The sequence below is a fragment of the Pelophylax lessonae genome (assembly GCF_965119305.1).
Source record: "Pelophylax lessonae genome assembly, chromosome: 8".
Lineage (NCBI taxonomy): Eukaryota > Metazoa > Chordata > Amphibia > Anura > Ranidae > Pelophylax > Pelophylax lessonae.
The window spans coordinates 192,360,310-192,385,728 of NC_138775.1; the positions used below are offsets into that span (position 1 = coordinate 192,360,310).

General features: G+C 41.4%; 2 protein-coding genes across 2 annotated transcripts in view; both read left to right on the forward strand.

Moving 5' to 3' along the window:
* BCAR3 (BCAR3 adaptor protein, NSP family member) overlaps window positions 1-25,419 on the forward strand; it is a 185,793-nt gene that overhangs the window by 54,421 nt on the left and 105,953 nt on the right. The gene's annotated exons all lie outside the window — the stretch shown is intronic.
* The window catches only part of LOC309561650 (lamina-associated polypeptide 2, isoforms alpha/zeta-like), a gene marked incomplete at both ends in the record, with an annotated part of 39,915 nt that overhangs the window by 13,780 nt on the left and 716 nt on the right, over window positions 1-25,419 (forward strand). The window lies entirely within an intron of this gene.

A 25,419-nucleotide genomic window follows, 5' to 3' on the forward strand; every position in this document is an offset into this window, starting at 1 on the left:
CCAGAATGATTTTTTTTTTTTTTTCAAGTACCTGCCCCACTTTCTGGTCAGTGGGTGCTGTGGGTTGTCTATGCCACTACAACCTCTATAGCGCAATTGAATGAAAACAGACTGTCTGTCTCTTTCCATCCGATGACATCTGATCCGATCCACGGGATGGATAGAAAATAGAACCACCATCCGTCTGCTTTTGGCGGACAGGATCAGATGGCGGATTACTGCTCCATAGAGGAGAATGAAGGGTCCGATCAGGTCTGCCGGAAAAACTGACAGGCGGACCTGATCAGACAGCCCGTGTGAAAGGGGCCTTCGGCTGTGGCATGGCGATGAGGAAAAAAAAGATTATTTTTTTATATATATATATATATATATATATATATATATATATATATATATATATAAACTAAATAATATTTTTTCTTTTTTTTTAATTATTAAAAAATATATATTTTTTTCCAATTATTATTTAAAAAAAATAATAATAATATTATATATATATATATATATATATATATATATATATATATATATATATATATAATATTATTATTTTTTTTTTAAATAATAATTGGAAAAAAATATATATTTTTTAATAATTAAAAAAAAAAAAAGAAAAAAATATTATTTAGTTTTTACATTTAAAAAAATAAATTAAATTAATAAATAACCACACTCCCTGTCAAAGGTAACTAACTGGACAGGGAGATGGCATTGTGAACAAACAGGCAGTGGAAACAGTAATTACAACAGTCATTACTCCCGGCCACCACAAGAGGGCGCCAGTTCCCCATTGGAATCCTCTCATCTCAAGTAGGCCGAAAAGCCGGGGCCTCAATTTTCGGACGGCCCGGAAGTCCGTGCACTCCGTGCAAAAATGACAGGACACCTTCTGCAGGGCACCCCAGGCGCCAGGTCGCTAATTCTAGTCGCAAATGCGACCTGGCGCCCGGGTTTTGTCGAGGCCTGGGTTATTAGCACATCCTATGATTTTCAGTGGCAAAAATCTGCAGATTCATGTGTCTGGAATGACAAGTGTGTGCAAATAGCTGCAGCCCATGCAAAATAAGTATAGGCTGATGGAGGCTGCAGCTATTCATGACAGTTCACACAGCCAGCGATTACCTGCAGTGACTGTGTCTGGATGCATTTATGTGCCTGCATGCTTTGCAGCTTTTTCTCTGCAAATTCCTTTTGGTTTTCTTTCAATTTCTTAAGACTACATATCCAATAGCACCTTGCTGCCTACAAGCAGAGATGATGTGGAGAGTTCCCTGTACTTACCGTGCTTCCTGTCTTAATTCAGAAGGCAGGATCTGTGAAATGTAGGGCCCTGCAGTTCCCACTGCCTACTTACAAGGCATAGTGAATACATATCAAAGAATTCAAAAGAAGAAATGTATGGGATTCTTCAAAAATTATGATTTCAAACTTCAAGATTATCTGGAGTAGTAGGAATAGGCTAGAAATAATTTAAAAGAGGTGGAGGCTTATTGAAAGAACATTGGCATGGGGCAAAAAATTAGCCTTCTGAAAAGGAGTCCATTTTTTAATTTATTTTTTGGCCTTTTGTATTTGTCTTCCACTGGCAGGTTGAAGAGAAAAAATAGGAGTAATTTTCTACAAATATGATTTTTGTTCTGACACCCTCTATCCCTAAAACACCAAAGTATGATCTAAACCATGGGTGTCCAACCCTTAAGCTTCTCTGGGCCACATTGAGTGTAGATAAATTTTCTCGGGCCGCATATACAATATATACTATAGTAAGGTATATACTGTAAGTAATAAAACGCTGCCATGTCCTACCTGCGACGCAACCCCCCCCCCCGTCTATCATAGGAGCTGGTCCAGGAAGCGGGGCTTCGTATGACAGCGGCCCCTGGATAAGCAGGAGAGCCCCGATCTACTTTTAATCCGGCAGCGCTCCCCCATCCCTCCCCTCCGAGGCAGCCTCTGCCTACACTTAGGTGGAAGCCACTGTGGCTGTGCCCCCGACTCGACTTCCTTCCTCTCCCCAGCAAAAAAAATTGTAATTGTCAGGGGGCAGTGGGCCGCATTGCCTGCGGTTCCGGGCCTCATGCGGCCCTCGGGCCGCAGGTTGGACATGCCTGATCTAAACTCTCTAGCTGATACTTGCCTCATTTGGCCAATACATTTTTGCCAGTCTTGTAAAAATGGCCTTGTGAATAGTGCTAATTTGTAGCGGCACTAAGGAAAAAAGATCTGTGACAAAAAGTAAATTCCCTAGAATAATAGTGGTTGTCAGCTGAGTAGCTGTTGTGGGTAGCATGATCTGATCAGCTTCCTTTTAGCATACATTTTATGCCTAGGTCTGTTCAATTTGTAGCTTGGGTCTTTCCTAACCAGGGAGGTCATCATGGTCTCGTTAGAGGGAGGAAATGGTTTACAATAAAATAAAAATTATACATGTTCCTTGAAGGAGGGTGTACTGGGTCTCTGAAAGCACACAACACCCCATAATTTCCCTTTTTAAGTAGCTATGGATACCACAGAATTACAAACACTATAAAATGCCCATCCATTCCAAAAATGCCAAGTCCCATGCCATTCATTGCAGGACAAATAATGAGAAGCACTGTGTGAAGCCATTTGATGTCAAGCACCATCTACAGCGAGTGATTCACTTGGAATGAATTCATTGCCTTGAGAAAAGAAGAACTCTAGAATTACATTTATTCACAAAAATAGAATAGCCTCAAAGGGGCCTTTTAGTGACTCAGATTAATGTTCCTTTAACCCCTTAGCCACAATTCCTGGCCTGCAGTGCCCTGTTTTCTGCTTTCTCATCAATCCCTTGTTTTGTCTCTGCTGACGTTGGTATTCATTTAATCATAATTGGGTTACAAAACTTATATCTACTCTGCTCCGCGTGGGAATTTTCTGAGCTCCTTTGTAATATCTGCATGTTCACAAACTGTAACAATAATTGTGCTTCCGTTTTTCATTATACGTTTTAGTGATGTCATTTTTAATTTAAATGTTTCCTTGTTTCCTTATAACACAATCCTACACATTCATACATACATATACATAATCACCACAATTCAATAGAAATGAAAGAAAAAAGAAACGAACAAAAAACCAAAGTAAATACAATATCTGTACAATAACTGGAAGTTTATCGCTATATTTAGCACATCAAACCTCAAAGTTTATTTGGCTGGCATACCACCTTGAGATTCATAAAACCTTAGTGTAACTTTGCGAATTTTTGCCACATTTCAGGCTTCAAACATAAAGATATAAAACTGTAATTTTTTGTGAAGAATCAACAACAAGTGGGACACAATCATGAAGTGGAACGAAATTTATTGGATATTTCAAACTTTGTTAACAAATAAAAAACTGAAAAATTGGGCGTGCAAAATTATTCAGCCCCCTTAAATTAATACTTTGCACGCCCAATTTTTCAGTTTTTTATTTGTTAAAAAAGTTTGAAATATCCAATAAATTTCATGATTGTGTCCCACTTGTTGTTGATTCTTCACAAAAAATTACAGTTTTATATCTTTATGTTTGAAGCCTGAAATGTGGCAAAAGGTCGCAAAGTTCAAGGGGGCCGAATACTTTCGCAAGGCACTGTATCCCTGTGCAAGGGCCATGTTGACCCACACAGGGGTGCACAGGTGTTTATGCATCACTGTGCAGGTAGTCAAGTTCATGTCAGTTGGGATGCAACAGCTGCATAGACACAGCCACTGCTTTCAATCTGACATCAATGCACCCGTGGGTGGTTGCAGGTCCCCAAATGCAGGTACCCCACTCACATGGATGTCAAATTGGGAGCAGTGTCTGTGCAGCCTCTGCATCCCAACTGATTTGAGTAAGACTGCCTGCATGGGGACACCTGTGTATTCCTGTGTGAGCAAACACTGTTCTCGTATGAGTGTATGCCTAAGTACGCCTGTGTAATAAGGCCTACTGTCACCGTTCAGTTCATATCTAAATAAATGCCCTTATGATACATTTCAGATATACTTCTCTAAGATTACGCCTCTAAATTTCTTTATAGCCTATTTTGTAATTTTTCATCTAGTTGCTCACCTCAGCTAAGGCCTCCACTTTTTACTTTAGAAATCCTTTACTTGTTGATCATGAAAGTGGAGTTAAAGCCTAGCAATAACTGTTCTTAACCCCCTTTCCGCCCCCCCATATAGCAGAATGACGGCCACAAAGTGGTTAAGTTATCCTGACTGGACATTATATGACGTCCAGCAGGTTAAGCTGCTTGCATTGTACAAGCAGCTAGTGGCCAGTATTATTACCTAAAGCTTCCAAAAGGGGAAGCTCTGCTAGTTCGTACCCTGCCCACCTTCACTGCCACATTTGGCACTTTTTAGAGGGGAGAGAATACCTTTCCACTTCCGGGTAAGATCGCTGCACAACGATCACGACGCTCAATTAAATTTCTGGCCCCCTCCTCCTTCCCCCTTCCTGCCTTCTGGCAGACAGAGGTCCCAGAAGACAGTGGGACCATTCAGAAATCGCAGCTTGACTCACGCATGCGCAGTAGGAAACAGCCGGAAGGAGACAATAGGAAACAAGCTGTTTCCCTTAGTGAAGATGCCGCCACCTGTACCCACATCCAATAGATGAATCGGCTAGGGGTGACCATATTGCGGGAGTGTAATATAAGTGTCCTTATATTAAAAGTCAGCAGCTACAGTATTTGTAGCTGTTGACTTTTATTTATTTATTTATTTTCAAGCTGGAACTCCGCTTTAAAGTCTATCTAAACCTAAGAACACAAATGTTCTCTTTTGCAGCTTACCATCCGCCTTCTTATCTCTATAACATATAGAACGGTTGTTCTGTAGTCCACATGTTGTAGTCAACATTATTTGAATTTCAGCGCAGCACAGGAAAACACAATCTCGTATTTCTGGGGGGATCAACAAATATTTTTCTGTAATTGCAGCATTTTTAAAAATACACAACATGGGGAAATGTACGTGTATTAAAGAGATGTACTGAAAGTGTTTAATTATTTTTTTTTTTAATTGGCCTATGAATACACGTTAAAACCTTGTAATACACTGAAATTGTTATTTAGGGGTTATAGAACTGTTGTGTGTTTTCAAAAGGAATGACTATGATCAGATTTATTTCACAGGAATGGAAGTAATGTTCGCACACTAGGTCACAATGTACTGTTACATGGCACACATAATACCCAGGTGCCCATCTGTCTGGTACATAAGCTCAGAGTATGATATGAAATCCTCAGAAGGAAGTGAAGCTGCATCAAACTCCCACAAATGTTGTCTTTGCCACACTCATCAGTCACACTCATCAGATTTATGTGGAGCGGAATAAAAATATGGATCTATTTTCGAGAAGTATGAAAGGTGGTTGAGTCACGCAGTTACGGGCAGCTGGAATGTGGTATTTAGGTAGAAATATGTAGATAAAAAGTCTTATCCTTCTTGCTGTTGAAATTCACAACAGCTTGTTACATATCGCCCTTGCAATGAAAGTATTTGCCTTTTTGAAAGGGGAGTTATAGAAATATTGGTATTTGTTTGCACAAGGAAATTCAGACTGTCATGGTGTAAAATATTTCAGATAGAATCCCTAAACCTTGTATAGATTTACTCAAATGTTTGGGGAGTTATGTGGTGGTAATGTGCCTGGGAGGCCCTCTATAGATTGCACAATTCAGGTTAGCACTGGATTATCTTTATCTTCCTCCATGTACAGTATGTTTTTCTTCCGTTTTTGTTCTGTTAATATAAGTATATAAAAGGCTTCATGCACATGGGTTTGGTAAAATACTCCTACCTACGCTAGGTTCTTCTTCCAACAGCTGGCCAAAAACTGCTTGTTTTGGCAGGCAACTATGCATGTTTATGAGCGTTTATAGGCATGTGGTGTTTTATGAGCATATGCACATAAACTCTTCTAGCCACTAGAATGAATGTACGCACATATGTGCATAAGTTATGCCAGTAATCTTCTCTCTGAACGTAGCTACCGGTGAGGACGAAATGGGATAAAACTATAGTGTGTCAGTTGAGTGACTGACAGTTCTGAATCTGCTGGGGCTGCTGCCATAACATCCAAGCTGGTGGCACACAGCAGTAGTTTCATGGCTTATGAATGTCCTCACAAGAGAGGCTTTTGTAGGTAAATAGTTTTCATTAAAAATGTTATATGCACGTATAATCTTATGGGAAAATTTTCATTGAAATAAATAGCAGTGGAGATTGCTCCATCAATTTTCCAGTCAGCTAAATGAGAGAAAAAGAGCCTTGTTTTGTCAGCCTTAATTGTCAAATATTATATGAATAAAGCCGGCACATGAAAAAGCTTCTTCCAAGTAAAATTCTTTATTCCAGCATGGATAGCGGTGACAACATGATAAATCCTGACGCGTACATCAAATGTAAAGAACAAGGCTAAGACATTTATTTCACAACATAGTTAAAGCAAATTCCCAGAGATTGAGGTAAAATCATGGTGGAGAACTTTAAATCCTCAAAACTTTGTCCAGTTGCTAAAAAGTTGAGTGTGGCTATTAGTTGTCTGCTCCCCACTTATGCTTCATCAAGGTTTCTTTCTTCTGTGTCAGGGGTCCAAGCAAACTCAGCATGAAATTGTCTGGGTTATTTTTTTTCAATACCACATTACAGCCATGTGGGAAAATTTCTCTCTGTTTTACAACCAATTCTTGCTCCAAATTCCCCGCTTTCTATTCCTCCTCTTCTTTTGTTTTTGCGTAGCCATTGTTTCTAACATCACTAGGGCTAGGGCAGATCTCAGGGTGTCATCCATAATATTCATCTTGGTGTCACATGCAACGGCTCCCATGACAAAAGAATGTTTTGTGTCGCAAACAAGCAGTCACTAAATACACTACAAGTCCTCCAGACATTGAACAAATTCAAATTGCAATATTGGCTTGGCAAAAAAAAACCCCTAAATCTTTCTGAACTTTTGGTCTAAATTTGTCTCTGAAATTATGGCTATTAATAAACACTCTGGTGAATTAATTTTAATTTTGTAAATTTTCGCATGAATGAAATCCTATGTATGACTTAATTTAGTAGTTCTTCACTTTTTCTTAATTTAGATTTAGGTTATACAGTATCTCACATAAGTGAGTACACCCCTCACATTTTTGTAAATATTTTATTATATCTTTTCATGTGACAACACTGAAGAAATTACACTTTGCTACAATGTAAAGTAATAAGTGTGCAACTTGTACAACAGTGTAAATTTGCTTGTCCCCTCAAAAAACGGCCATTAATGTCTATATCGTTGGCACCAATAGTGAGTACACCCCTAGGTGCAAATGTCCAAATTGGGCCCAAAGTGTCAATATTTTGTGTGGCCGCCATTATTTTCCAGCACTGTCTTAACCCTCTTGGGCATGGAGTTCACCAGAGCTTCACAGGTTGCCACTGGAGTCCTCTTCAACTCTTCCATGACGACATCACGGAGCTGGAGGATGTTAAAAACCTTGTGCTCCTCCACCTTCCGTTTGAGGATGCCCCACAGATGCTCAATAAGGTTTAGGTCTGGAGACATGCTTGGTTAATCCATCACCTTTACCCTCCGCTTCTTTAGCAAGACAGTGGTTGGTCTTGGAGGTGTGTTTGGGGTCGTTATCATGTTGGAACACTGCCCTACGGCCTAGTCTCTGTAGGGAGGGGATCATGCTCTGCTTCATTATGTCACAGTACATGTTGGCATTCATGGTTCCCTCAATGAAATGTAGCTCTCCAGTGCCGGCAGCCCCAGACCATGACACTCCCACCACCATGCTTGACTGTAGGCAAGACACACTTGTCTTTGTACTGCTCATCTGGTTGCTGCCACATGCCCTTGACACCATCTGAACCAAATAAGTTTATCTTGGTCTCATCAGACCACAGGACATGGTTCCAGTAACCCATGTCCTTAGTCTGCTTGTTTTCAGCAAACTGTTTGCGGGCTTTCATGTGCATTATCTTTAGAAGAGGCTTCCTTCTGGGACGACAGCCATGCAGACCAATTTGATGCAGTGTGCGGCGTATGGTCTGAGCACTGACAGGCTGACCCCCACCCCTTCAACCTCTGCAGCAATGCTCATACGTCTATTTCCCAAAGACAACCTTTGGATAAGACACTGAGCATGTGCACTCAGCTTCTTTGGTTGACCATGGCAAGGCCTGTTCTGGGTGGAACTTGTCCCGTTAAACAACTGAATGGTCTTTGCCACAGTGCTGCAGCTCAGTTTCAGGGTCTTGGCAATCTTCTTATAGCCTAGGCCATCTTTATGTAGAGCAACAATTATTTTTTCAGATCCTCAGAGAGTTCTTTGCCATGAGGTGCCATGTTGAACTTCCAGTGACCAGTATGAGAGAGTGAGAGCGATAACACCAAATTTACCACACCTGCTCCCCATTCACACCGGAGACCTTGTAACACTAACGAGTCACATGACATCGGGGAGGCAAATGGCTAATTGGGCCCAGTTTGAACATTTTCATTTAGGGGTGTACTCACTTTTGTTGCCAGTGGTTTAGACATTAATGGCTGTGTGTTGAGTTATTTTGAGGGGACAGCAAATTTACACTTATACAAGTTGTACACTCACTACTTTACATTGTAGCAAAGAGTAATTTCTTCAGTGTTGTCACATGAAAAGATAGACTAAAATATTTACAAACATGTGAGGGGTGTACTCACTTTTGTGAGATACTGTATATAGTTATGATATTGTGTACTTCAAATCTACAACTGTCAAGATTGCATAGCTGGCCAAGGTGTCAGTGTCACGATAGTTACATAGTTGGTAAGTTTAAATAAAGACACCGGTCCATCCAATTAAACGTGTATGTGTGTGTGTATGTATGTATGTGATTATGTCAGTACCATATCTCTCATATCTCTGAATATTGAGTTCACTAGTAAACACATTGAAAATATTTTTCTAATTTGACACTCTCCACTGACACCACTAACTGTGGAAGGAAGTTCCACATCCTTACTGCTCAAAGAATAAAGAACCCCTTACGCAGTTTAAGGTTAAACTGCTTTTTGTTTATCTTCATTGAGTGGCTGTGTGTCTTCTTAAGAGTCCTAAAATTGAATAGTTTCCTCCCTGTGCTAGAATCAACATATAGCTATTTGTATATTGTAATCATATCTCCTCTTAAGCATCTCTTTTCCAGGGAAAATAAGTTTAATGCTTGTAGTCATTTCTCATACCTGAGGTTGTCCAGCCCCCTTATTAGCTTTGCTGCCCTTCTCTGGACTCCCTCCAGTTCCAGCACATTCTTCTTGAGCAATGGTGACCAGAATTGGATGGCATACTCAAGATGTGGCCGAGCTAGAGTTTTTTAAATTGGTAGAATTATAGTTTTAGTCTTAGTAGATACTCTTTTTATGCTTACTGATATTCTAATAGCTGTGCTTGCTGCAGCTTTGCATTGCATTCTATTGCTGAGCCTGTGATCTACAAGGACACCCAGATCCTTTTCCATCTTCGACCCCACCAGAGGTTCCCTCTAACAAGTAACTGGCATTCATATTTTTAGCCCCCAAGTACATTACTTTACATTTCCCTGCATTGATCCTCATTTGTCATGTAGTTGCCAACCCATTTATTTTATTGAGATCTTCTTGTTAAGTTGCTATATCCTTTTCTGAAATTATTACCCTCCTTGTATCATCAGCAAACTTTGAGATTGAACTAGCTATAATATGGCTAAGTTCTTTGAGGACTCTTGGGTGTTTCGACTTCTGTTAGCCACAAGGGTACGTTCTATTTTATGTTAATACCAATATTGTCTTGTTTATTATATCCCTTTGTAAAAATTGAGAAGAATGTATTTAATACAGTTGCCTTCTTCCTGTCATGTGTGACCAGGTTCCCCTGATTCTCCATTATGGGACCAATATACTGACCTCACCTTTTTCCCGTTATTATATCAGAGTTGGAGCATATTCTGAAGAAGCAGTCCTTCCCAGGACAGGCAATAAAGATGTCTCCTATTCCCTAGACACAAAGATACAGTTCTGTTGTCTAATGAAGAGGATGAGTGTAAGGACGCCAGTGGGTTTGCAAGCCTTTTTTTCAGCACAACAGCAGAGCCAGAAATTGGGGAGAGTCTGGGACTGGTGGATATCTATATTTGTACAGAATGCTGCCTCACCCTGGAATGGAGATAACAAGACTAAGAATGTGAAATAAAGCAGATTCCACCCACCCAGGGAAAGCTATTTTCTTAGGAGCCCCTTAAAAAATGGCAACTGTTCCAGCTGTACACACATGCCAAGCTTGCAGTGTTTGATGATGCTGCGGTAATGTGTGACACTTGTGGGACTGCAGGCACACAGTGCCAAATGCAGAATTCTTTGACACAAATGGAAGACATTACTGCTGTTTGGGAAGGTTCAGAGAATCATGTACAAAGCACACAGACATTCACTTCTAACAACTCTGAGAATTTGCCTCTCTGATCTAAAGCCACACTTAGGGCAACAGATGATATATGCTTGCTGGATTTAAATGCGTGACTATCTTCACCCTTGTCTTAAAAAGTGTGAAAGAGAAATTGTATTATAATAATGTAGGCTAGAGCCTTAAAGTAAAATATGTACAAAAAAAAAATGTATTCATTAAAGCTGAGCTCAGGTAAAAGATGATTTTGGGATATTTGCTATGTACAAACAAATCACCACTAATGAGGTGTGTCCCATGGGTGGAAGGTTGCTTTATTACTTAAAACTGTTAGTTTCATTCAACCCTTAGGGTTCAGTAATCACTAAATTTCGGTAGCTGAGACTTACAATTATAGCTTAAATACAGCACATGCAGTGAAGGCTTTGTTGGTCAGTCGCGCCTCCTCCACCTTATAAAACATACTTTATTAGTTTCACTGAATACAATGCAAACTGTTGTTGGAGGAGGGAATATCATGATGTTCATTTGCCCCTCCCCTCTTCGCCATCCAAAGAATGCCTGGTATTCATCAAAAAGAATACAAGACATTTTATGAATGAATGAGGTAGAGTGAAACTGACACACGGCCTTCACTGCACTGTATGAAAGTCGAAGTGGTAAGTCTCTGCACCCAAAGTTTAATGCTTATTCTATTGTCAGGGCAAATTAAAGACGGATTAGCGTAAGGCAATACAATGTAAATTATGGGCGTAATTCTGCACCTGGGGGGGGACACAACTGTGACATACAGCATGCCCAGATAGTAATGAATGGCTGTATGTGGGTATACACTATGCTTGCTCAAACACTTGCATGAACATAAATCCCTGGTTGCACAGAAGTAACGTCCAGGGTATTACGCCTATGCACATGTTTCTGCAAGCACAATGTGTTCTTATGTACAGCTGTGGCCAAAAGTTTTGAGAATGACACAAATATTAATTTCTCTTTTGTTCACTGACGGACACAGCTCCTGATCTTCATAACCATTGGGTATACTGCCCCCTACAGGATTAGGACACGAGGCAGAAAAAAAGTCTGGCTACGCCTATGGGCAATTCCAGGGGGTATACTCCCTCTCTCTGTTATAGGTACTCAGCTTTTTTCTAGTCCTGAGTAAGGTCCTAGTTCCGTACTGGGGATAGATTTTTTTTCTCCTGTTTTTTTTTCCTGAGAGATCTACAATCAACTGCCGGACTGGGCGCTGGGCTGAATAATCTAGATCCAGTGGTCACCCCGGTCTTGCCAGCGAGCGCGCGCAGACCTCAGCTCCGCGCTAGTTGGGGCGCGACATAGGCTCACCGGACGGGGGCTGGCGTGTGAGTTAAATGCCATTCCTCCTGGCCGACTGCCACCCATTTCGATGGAGAGGAGGTTCTGTCTGGAGCGGTGCCCGCCTGGTTCCTGGTATGGTAAGTAACTGTCCCCCTCTCCCCCTGGAGGGTTTTGGGGTGGACATGGGTCCTTCCATGGGACAGTCAGACCCCCAGGTAACCCTCCTTCCTGTTGGGCATCCCCCTTCATTGGTCTGGCGGTCCCTGTGGGCCATCTCGCCCCCATCCACCTCCCCTTCTTCATTTAGCTGGCCACCTCCTGAAGTGGGGGCAGGGTGCTGTGCTGGCGATGGGGAAGGTGTGCCACTGGCGAATGGCTGTGTGGCGGGAATGTACCTGGTTGGGGCCCCTGCCAGGGCCCCCCCTTCCTGCCTGTGCCATTTTCTGAGGCCTAGGAAGTGTGTGGAGCCATATAAATTAGTTTTTTGCCCCTGGGTCAACTGTGCATCCAAAATGATTTACAGAACAGATGCAGCCCAGTGCCATAGAGCTAATTCTTGCAGGCTACATATACCTTTTCCAGGCTTGTTAGCCATCATCAGTTCAGTATATGGAAGCCATTGATTCTGTATAGTACTTCTTGAGGACAACTGTGCATCCTGGTCCCTTTATTCCACCCCATCATAACATGTTTGGTTACACCTTCTCTTGCATTTTTTGAATATATCTGGAATTAAGATTCAAGCTTCTCTAATTTTGCCATCCTTAGACCCGAGTCCGATTATCCAAATATGGCCCATCTTGGCAGTCCAGTGTGATTGCACTCACATACCTTCTTTTTTAATGTAGATTTAAACAATTCATCTCAGATGATCGGATTCAAAGAGATTAAACTGCTTTCAGCTCTTGTGGTCACTAGCACATATTTTCCAAATAGTGTATTCTCGCTGAGTGAATTTTTAGCACAATGCTATCCTTGCCATCTTTTTTTTTTTTTTTTTTTTTTGTAATCGCTCATTTTTATAATAATTTGTGAGATCATTCATAGTTTTCAGCTGAAGCAATATTGAATCTGGGCTTTAAAAAGGGACCAAAATCCTCATTAACTGTTGGCATTATTTGTGTACTTTTTTGAAAACTCTCAAACTTAGCATAGCATTTACAGTGATGGATATTACCTATTTCATGAGTTAGACAATTACAAATATAGGAGCACATTTAAAAAGCAGTGAATGTGATACTAAACATTCACTGGTGGTGAATCACTATCTTCTCGGAATATTTGGAAAGAACACTGTTGTTACCACAATAGTTCACCAGTTTCACACCAATAGTGCCTTTAGTGTCTCCTCTTCACCAACAAACAAGCATACAGCACACTCCCAGGGTACACCATCAGTAGCGACGCTTCTGCGCTTTTAAACTCTCATGGCAGACCATGTTCAGAGACGGGGATAAAAGAGAAGCCTCTCATGGTGCAGTATATCCAGGTATATTATAAATATAATTAAAATCACACTTTCAGTATGTACCGTAAGTCACATCATTCAAAACATTCCAGGAACACAAGTTTGCGTTCCACCTGCGTTCCAGTATGGCAGAAGTGGCGTGTCACGTTAGTCCCACCCTACGTTTCGTCAGGAAAGTCTGACATCATCAGGGAACGCAAACCGGCATTCCTGGAATGTTTTCAATGCTGTGACTTACTCTACATATTGAAAGTGTATTATTAATTACTAGACATTAAGCCCGTTAAATTAACGGGCGCTAGAACATATGTGGTCAAACATTTGTAAAAACAGACTTAGCAGTAAGTCCACGCGAGCGCGCACCCGCCGTGCGCCTGCGCACACCAACCGCTTCCAACAGTTTTGCCCGGCTGCCCGAAGTCTCTGCGCTCCAAGTCCCAACGGCTGTCCGTGGGGCACATGCGCAGTAGCGCAATCCCACGCACACAGGGACTGGACGCAGAGTACTTTATATGTATAGATTATTTAGTATACTTAGAACAGAAGGAGCTATATATATGGGGGGGAGGGGATTGTAGTGTGTTGGGGAAGGGAGGGGATTGTAGTGTATGGGGAGGGGATTGTAGTGTATGTGGAGGGGAGGGGATTGTAGTGTATGGGGGAGGGAGGGGATTGTAGTGTATGGGGGAGGGAGGGGATTGTAGTGTGGGGGGAGGGGATTGTAGTGTATGGGGGAGGGAGGGGATTGTAGTGTATGGGGGGGATTATAGTGTATGGGGGAGGGGTTCTACAGTGTATGGGGGAGGGAGGGGATTGAAGTGTGGGTGGGGAGAGGGAGGGGATTGTAGTGGGGGGAGGGAGGGGATTGTAGTGTGTTGGGGGGGAGGGGATTGTAGTGTGGGGGGAGGGAGGGGATTGTAGTGTTGGGGGGAGGGACTGGATTGTAGTGTGGGGGGGAGGGAGGTGATTGTAGTGTATGAGGGGGGGGGGAGAGGGAATTGTAGTGTATGGGGGGAGGGGATTGTAGTGTATGGGGGGGATTATAGTGTATGGGGGAGGGGATTATAGTGTATGGGGAGGGAGGGGATTGTAGTGTATGGGGGAGGGAGGGGATTGTAGTGTGTGGGGGGGGGGGAGAGAGGGGACTGTAGTGTATGGGGGGGGATTGTAGTGTATGGGGGAGAGAGGGGATTGTAGTGTATGGGGGAGGGAGGGGATTGTAGTGTATGGGGGGACAGAGGGGATTGTAGTGTATGGGAGGGGGGGATTATAGTGTATGGGGGAGGGGTTCTACAGCGCATGGGGGGATGGGTTCTACAGTGTATGGGGGAGGGAGGGGATTGTAGTGTGTTGGGAGGAGGGGATTGTAGTGTATGGGGGAGGGAGGGGATTGTAGTGTATGGGGAAGGGAGGGGATTGTAGTGTGTTGGGAGGAGGGGATTGTAGTGTGTTGGGGAAGGGAGGGGATTGTAGTGTATGGGGGAGGGAGGGGATTGTAGTGTATGGGGAAGGGAGGGGATTGTAGTGTGGGGGGGGGAGAGGATTGTAGTGTATGGGGGGGAGGGAGGGGATTGTAGTGTATGGAGGAGGGAGGGGATTGTAGTGTATGGGGGGACAGAGGGGATTGTAGTGTATGGGGGGGACAGAGGGGATTGTAGTGTATGGGGGGGGGGAGATTATAGTGTATGGGGGAGGGGTTCTGCAGTGTATGGGGGAGGGGTTCTGCAGTGTATGGGGGAGGGGCTCTACAGTGTATGGGGGAGAGAGGGGATTGTAGTGTGTTGGGGAAGGGAGGGGATTGTAATGTGAGGGGAGGGAGGGAGAGGACTGTAGTGTGGGGGGAGGGAGGGTTTTGTAGTGTGGGGGGAGGGGGGATTGTATTGTATGGGGGAGGGAGGGGATTGTAGTGTATGGGGGAGGGAGGGGATTGTAGTGTGGGGGGGTAGAGGGGATTGTAGTGTATGAGGGAGGGAGGGGATTGTAGTGTATGGGGGAGGGAGGGGATTGTAGTGTATGGGGGAGGGAGGGGATTGTAGTGTATGGGGGAGGGAGGGGATTGTATTGTATGGAGGGGAGGGGATTGTAGTGTATGGGGGAGGGAGGGGATTGTAGTGTATGGGGGAGGGAGGGGATTGTAGTGTGGGGGGGGGGTAGAGGGGATTGTAGTGTATGAGGGAGGGAGGGGATTGTAGTGTATGGGGGAGGGAGGGGATTGTAGTGTATGGGGGAGGGAGGGGATTGTATTGTATGGGGGAGGGAGGGGATTGTATTGTATGGGGGGAGGGGATTGTAGTGTATGGGGGAGGGAGGGGATTGTAGTGTATGGGGGAGGGAGGGGATTGTAGTGTATGGGGGAGGGAGGGGATTGTAGTGTATGGGGGAGGGAGGGGATTGTATTGTATGGAGGGGGGGGATTGTAGTGTATGGGGGGGATTGAACGATAAATGTCAGGTTGGAGATTGGTGTGGGGGGGGGGAGATGTGAGGGCAGGAAATCAGAGAGGAGGGGAGCTCCTCACACACACAGAACAGTGGATCATTTAATAGGAAAAGACACCCAAATACACCACCACCTCCCCTCCTGGGAAAATTGCTGTCACGGGCGAACCAAAGGGGCTGGAGACCCCAAAATTGTACCGCAGGTGGCCAACACACTCCCCTACAGCTGAGAAAAAATTCGGGGTTCGAGGATGTAAGGGCGCGGAGCAGTGATCCCGAGAACTGGGCTGTGACCTAACCGCAAGGTGACCAGGTTTAACATTGGGGTCTATGGCGGGGGAAGGCCCGGTTCTCGGGGTCACTGTTCTGCGCCCTTTCATCCCCAAACCCTGAAATTTTTTCTCAGCTGTAGGGGAGTGTCTTGGCCACCTGCGGTACAATTTTGGGGTCTCCAGCACCTTTGGTTCACCCGTGACAGCAATTTTCCCGTGGCGGTATTCTCTGCGTCCCAACGGCTGTTCGTTCAGCACATGCACAGTAGTGCAATATCACGGACACAGGGAAAGCGGACGCAGGGACACTGGGGTTTTATTAATATAGATATTTATAATAAACCTGGATATACTGCACTATGAGAGGCTTCTCTTTTATCCCCCTTTCTGAACATGGTCTGGCATTAGAGTTTAAAAGCGCAGGAACGTCGCTACTGATGGTGTACCCTAGGATGCTAATGCGAGTAGAATATCAGTCACCAAATGCTATATTTTACTGCCTGTAATAGGGGTCAAATGGTTCTGGGGATTGTGCTGGTTGTTGGTGAAGAGGAGACACCAAAGGCACTGTTGGTGTAAAACTACCTTGGTTAGGTGGATACATATCTTCTCGGAATATTTGGAAAGAACACTGTTGTTACCACAATAGTTCACCAGACTTTTATGAGCCTGATATAGATGGTCTTGGGGAGGGGGTGTAAATGCCCCTCTAACTCCCACGACCCCCCTACTCGTTCCTTCCCTGCTTGAAATTTAATTTATCTCTAAGGTGCTTCTGGTTACCCCAACTCCCCTTTGTTTCTAAGAACATAAGAAAATCCATTGCAAAGAACTACGAGAAGGCATATTCTCTACAAAACGTATTGGTCAGAAATGGATGCCTTCAGGTCATCTAAAACCTATTAGTAAAAATATATTTTTTTCAGGCTGTAATGGAGTGCTGAATACAGTTAGCCAGTGTGTTCTGTATTAAGACATTTTCTATTCTTCCAACATTGCATATACTGTATGTTTCAAAAAAGCAGCAACTGCTGCACATCAGTATTTGGAGCTACCAATCAACTGTATTATTTCAAATGGCCAAAGCACACCCCTGTCTGCTTCTTCTTACATTGATGCATTTCACCCACTGACTTGGCTTAAAGGGGATTCTAACCCATTCTATTCACCCTTTGCCGTTCCACTTCTACCTCCTTCCTCACCCAGTTGGAATGTTTAAAATATTGATACAATTTTTTTGGTGAACTACATCTCCACACTTCATGGATTTCCACCTAGGCAAGAATGATGTATCCGCTGCCTGCATGTGTGGTGTAGGCCTCCTGGAATGTATGAAAAAAGAACGTCTCGTGATACTCCACTGCAGATGTGCCACGGTGTGTCATCAGGAGGCTGAATGATTCTTGCAGCCAGCTTTCTAATGACACAACACATTATTAGGGAGGGCTGCAAGAATCTGGGGGAGACAGCCAGGTCTGGCACTGCTGAAGTCAGAGATGGCGGCACAGGACGGAGTGAGCAGCAGCAGAGTGGTGGATCCTTACCAAACTCCAAAGGATACACTGGGCGTGTATGTTTTTTGTGGATATTCCAGTGCAAAAGGTAAAAGGAGAATAAAACGTGGGGGGAGAGAGTGAGGCAGAGGTACCTCTTTATTCAACTGCTTAAGCCCAGGAATTCAGAAATAGGCTAAAACCATTTGGATCAATAAAGTGGATTGTTGCCACTGAATACCAATGGTGTACGCTGGTTGCTTCTTCTGTACTGTGCATTGAACTTCTGTTGACATATCCTCAATATTGCCCTACTATCCAAACTTCACCTAAAATGTTCCATCTGACACATGTAGCAGATATGCCTTATTAATTGTAATATTGGTAAAGGACATTCTTTATTGTACAAGAAAATAATATAGTAAATAGACTGCGCTAAAAAAAGAATGATAAAACCAGAAAAGCTGCTAGCAAATCAACTGACATGTGTTGTAAATAAAGTGAAAAATTGTAGCGCGAAACCAAAATAACAAACATCATGTGACCATAAGTGAATACATGAATACACAAATCAAACAAATGATATATAATCAAATGAAATATGAAGTGATCAAGTGTAGCCACTGAAAAAAGTTCATAAAGAGAGTCCCAGGTAGTGATGATAGGTGTGCATCCGAACACAAAGGTGATATTCAACCATGCCAGGGGACCCCACACCAAAAATCAATAAATTGCGCTCACCGGAGAGTATGGACCCAAGCAATTTATTGATTTTTGGTGTGAGGTGGTCCCCTGGCACGGTTAAATATCACCTTTGTATTCGGATGCACACCTATCATCACTACCTGGGACTCTCTTTATGAACTTTTTTCAGTGGCTACACTTGATCACTTCATATTTAATTTGATTATATATCATTTATTTGATTTGTGTATTCATATATTGTACAAGAGCAGAAAATGGTGCTGGCTCTTTATGAAGACTACACATTCTCTGTTCCTGGGCTCACCTTCTGTAAATGTAAGCTGCTGGTCATCTGCTTCATAACAAAAATACAAAGTGTTTGTAATGGAAAAGACTAATGTTGCATTGACTGATAAACCTACTGCAGGATTTTTAGTATGTGTGGGAGATGTTTTCTGTTTGGAACATTGACATTTTTCGTAACATATGTATTAAGAGTGCTATATTGCAAGCTGATAAATTCGAAAAACTTGTGTAATAATACGTAGGTGTAGTCTTTTTGATTCATTTTTGGCTACTTACATGCAAACTGTATTCTAAACAGACTCCAAGAGCAGATAATCCAAACCAGCAGATCCCACACAATATTATGTACACATGAATATGCAGGTAATAATTGGATCTTTAGAGGGACCACAGCAACCTCTAATGGCCACAATTTAAACTACATATACTGTATGCTAACATGCCAAAGGCAAAAGAAGCTTATTAGCATTGAAATTCATGAGCAGGCACTTTGACTTGTTCTTAAAATATGCAGAATCCAGGACTGGCATATTTATTCTTGCCAGTTTTGTACCAATACCGATACTAAGCATTTGCATGAGTACTTGTACTCGTGCAAATGCTCCAATAGTTGAATCGATACCTTCAAGTCCGCAAATTATAACCGCCAACTTTATGGAGAGAGATGCAGGAGGACGTTGCAAGAGGGCGCAGCAGTGTGAGATGTGACATCTGGACAACAGAAGCGGTCTTTTGAGTTACAGTTTTTCAAAATTTTAAAGAACCAGTATTAAGTTTTCATTAATTTAAAAACAAAAACTGTTACATAACACTGAAAAGAGGTATCGGTAATTGGCATTGGCGAGTCCTTGAGAAAAAGTCTTAAAAAAACTGGTATTGGTGCATCCCTGATTCTGGCTATCACACTGTAGTGAATTTGGGACATGCCGATAGTGATGTCTGAAAAGGATGACAGCCCAGGGATGCAAATGCAGATTTACATTTCTAGTGAAATTTGTAATGGGCAATTAAAATACTGAGATTCATTATTAAAATACAGTTGAAGGCTCCTGTGTGTTAAAATGAGTTTCAAATCTAGTCATTATGCACAAACCTGGCTGGGCCAAATCCACTTTAATTTGGGTTTCACACGTTCCCCCTCCCAGCTACTGCAGATCACATCGGGAGGGTTTCAGCAGCAGAGAAAGTGCTGTCAATCCAGAAAAGAGTGGACAAATGCTGATTGACAAGCTGCAGTGACAATGCTGATAGCCACGCCCCCTGCAACAATTTTTGTATTCCGCTGTAATGCAAGCATGTACAGTCTACATGAGAGCGACAACTCTGCTCTGGATTTAAGAGCAGTGCAGCATTGTTGCCATCTCATTACAGGAAGCTGCATCAGTTGTACTACATTAACCGGCTCAACAGGTATACCGTATGTGAAACTTTGCAGGGAAATTACAGTGGGGGAAACTGTGTGCAGATGCAGTTATTAATTGCTGCAGCATATATTTTATTTCTTGGTAGGCTTTAGTTATGCTAATACAGTCTTGGCCGACCAGACACTGTAATCAGCATAATATTGGGACTCTTGCTGATGTTTAAAAGAGGCTGAGGTTTTAGTACAGGGGATTTTCAGGAACAACTTCATGTTGTAACCCACGGTGACTTTTTGTCATGAAGCAAACCACTGGCGTGATTAGGCTCTAATGGAAGTAGTCATTCCCTAACTTGTGTTATATACTAATACCACAGCAGTGACACACTGAATCAGAATGTTTCGTATGTGGTACATGGGTCTAGGAGTGACTGTTCCCATCAATGTCTAACCACACCATAACATTGGGGGTGCTCATCAACACAATATAATCTTTGCCTAATCTGGCAGGTAATGCTCTGTTTAGAACATGATTGCATGCTGGTTAGCAAACTTATTTAGACTTCTATATCCTTTGTTGGAGGTGAAGCAATTGGCTCAGTTTGGTATTTCTTTCCCCTCAAGATAAATTCGTGCAGAGGTTGTCTTTCTGTTTTACCCATTGCTTCTCTATAACTTTAAACTTGCAAGTTTGACCTAGTATGCATGTTTAGGCTCCGTTCACATGTAGGCGTTTTGGGGCGTTTTTCTGCTCTAGGATCAGCTCTCAAAACGCCCAACAAGACAAATCCTATTCATTTCAATGGCCCCTGTTCACATCTGAGCGTTTTGAAGCTGTATACAAAACGCCCAATGCTCAAAAAAGTACATGAGCTTCTTTTTGGGCAGATTACAGGCGTTTTCCATTGATCTCTATTGAATCTAAAAACGCCTGCACAAAAATCGCGGTAAAAATCGCGGTAAAATCGCGGTAAAAAACGCCGCAAAAATCGCGGTAAAATCGCGGTAAAAAACGCGCGAAAAACGCTACGCTCAGGTGTGAATGTAGCCTTATGGAAAGTCCTTTTGCATTGAAAATATTTTGATGGCTGGACAATCCCAACATATTTGATCACTACTGTAGCTTTAAAGTATTGCTAAAAGCAAACCCTTTTTGTTTTTTAGTTTTGATTAGAGTGGAGAGGAAATAGAGCTCGGTCTGTGTCTGTGCCACCATTCAAATTCCTCCTCTCAATTTGTCATATTTACCATTATCAAAAGTAAAAGAAAATCCCAAATTTTGGACTCCCTCGCTTTGAAGGGATTTCCTCTCTCTTCCTGTATTGGCTATAAGACAGGAAGTAAAGGGAAATCAGACACGGGTCACCCTTTCTTACTCACATTCGACACAGAGCTCTGTAGAAGGGGAGCGATCTTTCTGTTTTCAGGGATAAGAAAGAGATCATTAGTAAAAAGCAGCACACTTTACATACATTCCCCATAGTTAGGCACATATATAACCCCTTGATTGCCCTAGATGTTAACCCCCTTCCCTGTCAGTGTTATTAGTACAGTGACAGTGCATATTTTTAGCACTGATCACTGTATTCATGGCACTGGTGATGTCAGTAGCCAGTGTCCTTGTCAGATTGCTTGCCGCACTATCACAGTCCCATTTTAAATCGCTGATCGCCGCCATTAGTAGTATAAAAATAAAAATTCCAGTAAATATACCATAGTTTGTAGACACTATAACTTTAATGAAAACAAATCAATATACACTTTTTGGGATTTTTATTTTATCGAAAATGTAGCAGAATATATTTTGGCCAAAATTTATGAAGAAATTGTATTTTTTGTATTGGATATGTTTTATAGCAGAAAATAAAAAATATTGGGTTTTTTTTTTTTTTTAATTTGCAGTTTTTTTGTGCAAAACATTAACCTCCCTGGCGGTATGATTCTTTCGGATTTTAGGTGCTGAAAGCGGTACCATTATTTTGCATGTAATTCTTGAGAATGAGCAGCCCAAACCAACTATTTACACATTTTTTTTTTTTACTGTGCGTTCTTCTTTATAACATCTTGGGTATGATAAAGTTTGAAACACAAAATCATAAATATTAATATAATAAAAAACTATAAATAAGTTAAAGTATGTATGTATATATGTGTATATATATATATATATATATATATATATATACGTATATATAAATATATATATATATATATATACATAAAAAGTACAGTAAAACTGCAGGAAAGGGCACTGGGGGGCACTGCAATGTGAATTTATTTTATTTTGAATGGTATCAGTGTGTTTGGTGTGTTTTACATTTGAATTTGCCGCCGGTTCCACCCCCCTGCGAACGCCACGTCGCAGGAGACGGAAGCCAGGGCACGGAGACGATCGGGAGGAAGATCCGCCGCCGCATACCGCTCGCATACATCGCTGGATCCCGGTGACAAGGTAAGTAACCTCTTTGTAATTCTTGAGAATGAGCAGCCCAAACCAACTATTTACACATTTTTTTTTTTTTTTTACTGTGCGTTCTTCTTTTAACATCTTGGGTATGATAAAGTTTGAAACACAAAATCATAAATATTAATATAATAAAAAACTATAAATAAGTTAAAGTATGTAGGTATGTATGTGTATATATACATATATATATATATATATATATATAGCATATTTGGGAATTCCCCTTGGGGTGGGACTTTGAAGGCCACTCAAAAGTATACAAAGAAGAATATTAAATATATATGGATTTTATTACAAAAAATCGTAAAAGGTAAACATACAAAGATATACAGTGAAAATTAGTAAAATTATTGGCAAAACTGATGTTTATATGAAGGTGTACAAATCACTCAACCAATTATTCCATGCAAGATCCGACGTTTCAAGGTGAGAACCTCTTCTTCAGGGATTTTTTGTAGGAATAATTTTTCTGTAAGTATTGGAAAGATATATCAAAGCAAACAATTGTCGATATAATAAAAAACAGTAACAAAATATTGGTATAAACATGTTTTGGAGTATAAACATACACTCATTATAACACAGTGTATGTTTACTTGAAACGTCGGATCTTGCATGGAATAATTGGTTGAGTGATTTGTACACCTTCATATAAACATCAGTTTTGCCAATAATTTTACTAATTTTCACTGTATATCTTTGTATGTTTACCTTTTACGATTTTTTGTAATAAAATCCATATATATTTAATATTCTTCTTTGTATACTTTTGAGTGGCCTTCAAAGTCCCACCCCAAGGGGAATTCCCAAATATGCTTCACATATCGGGATGTGGCACTCATATTTAGGAACACAGCGGGAGCACACCCCTATATATATATATATATATATATATATATATATATATATATATATATATATATATATACGTGTATGTATATATATATATATATATATATATATATATATATATATATATATACACGTATATATATATATATACGGCGGTACCCCGAGTGGGGCTCGGGGTTACCGCTTTTGACTCTGAAATTTAACCCCGAGTCACGCTCGGGAATACCGCTAGGAAGGTTAAAAACACAGTGATGATCTACCAAAAGAAAGCTTTGTGTGAAAAAAAAAGATATATATTTTGTTTGTGTACAGCATTGCATGACCACGCAAACGCTAGTTAAAGTAGCACAGTGCCGAATAACGAAAATGGCCTGATCATGAAGGGGGTAAAATCTTCCAGAGCTGAAGTGGCTAAAATTAAACATAGACACTCGGAGGGCTACCTACTGCTTTAGTATTGTTCTGGTTAACAGAGATGTGGGAGGCGTAGAGCCTCAACTGTGTCATCTGAAGTTGAAAAAATAAACTCCCAAATTCAGGGCTCCTAGGGCTTTTTTTTAAATGGCTAGAGGTGGTTGTTGTGTTTTTTATTTCTGATACCAGTTCAAGGAATAAATATAATATGATGACAGGTGCATCTGATGTTGGGGTGATCATTTTTCACCCAGCTTTGTAAAGTATTAAATGGCCTTTTTTCTGAGCCGGGATGTCAGCAAGCCAACCACTGCTCACATTTTGGCTATTTTAGCAGAAATTTGCCAAACTTTGTACAGTCTATGGCCAGCCTAAAAAACTGTCTACTGAAAATCAACCCCTAATATAAGCCAGAGAAGGACAGCTGTGTTCATAATGGAACATCCTATAGTCATTCATAGTTGTGAAATGGCTTCCTGGGGCCTCCATTTAGAAATCCTCAATAAACATGAGCCACGGTTCCACTTCTCAGAGCCAGTGATTGTATTGTGTTCATTCTTTTGCCATCCTTTAACCCCTCTCCCCCTTTCATTCTGGCGTATGTATGTCAAGGAAGAACCAACAAAATGAGAAGTCCTCCTGGCTGGGTCAGAATTTGAACTATTAACACTGCTTACTTGTCATTTTTCACATCCATGTTTAGCTTTACAATCTAGAACTCTGTAGGGTCAATGAACTTGAATAATTGGCAGGCGGCAGGTTGGATAGGAGGGGTATGGCAGCTGATGAATGCACAGTGCATTGTTATTTATACCATTCCAGTACAGCTGATATGGAGTATTTGCCCTAGATTATGCTGTTATTCTTACCAGAAAGAATTTTTGTATTAACTGATTTACTGCCAAAGCAAATGTAGAAATCAATTGTAAGGTTAAAATGCCCGAAATGCATTTTGAATCGTATAGCTATTAATCACACTGTTGTGATTATTGTAATTGTTCATTTTTGGAATGTGTAGTTTATCCACAGTTGAGTTTATCTATGCCAGTGTTAAGATGTAGCAACAACTTTGCATGCAACGTGTATATCATAGTTGTGGTTGATTGCAGGTCCAGGCTGGCTGTGTGGAACTTCTAGCAGATGTTTGAAAAATAATAAAAAAACACTAGAAATGCTCCAAAAGCAATTCCAGGGTACAAGTGAAATGAGTTATTATTATCATCTAGAAAACGCTGCAGCTGTATTAAAGTTTGAGAGTTTATTCGGTTTAGCCTGATCTATGTTTATCAAACCCAGACTCCTAAGGAAGGTTAGTATCTGATTCCTGGCTGTGAGAAACCTCTTTCTACTGACTTTTCTTTTATAGCAGACTTTCTGTGTGTAGAAAATTCAAAGAGCCAGTACTGCTTTTTAGCAATGTTCTCAGATCACCTCATTACTCATGAGAAGGATTGGATGGCTTGCTGCACTGCAGTTCAGGTGAAGAATTAGACCCCTTGTACACGGGGTGCCTGCACTATTTTGCCTGCTGGCAGCTTTATTTTATTTTTTATTTATTTTTTTAAGTGACTAAGTGAGTAACTTTACAGGAGAACTACAGTGAACCCCCGCTCCATCGCGGTTCAGTTTTTGCGGTCCTGGTATATTGCGTTTTTTTTTGTAATGTTATTTTACTATATAAATCATTAAAAATGAAATATTTTTGTGTTTTCCATAGCGCTTGCTATGTATCTCAGTATCTTTTATGTGTTTAAATGAGTTTCTATTGTTTTAAAAGTGTGTTTAAAGACCTTAAAATGCTTTTACACGTACAGTGACAGTAAAAAAACATGCCTACAATGCATTTTAATAGGGTTTTTCTATTTTGCGGATTTTCACTTTTTGCGGCTGGGTCCGGAACGTAACCCCCGCAATGGAGTGGGGTTTACTGTACA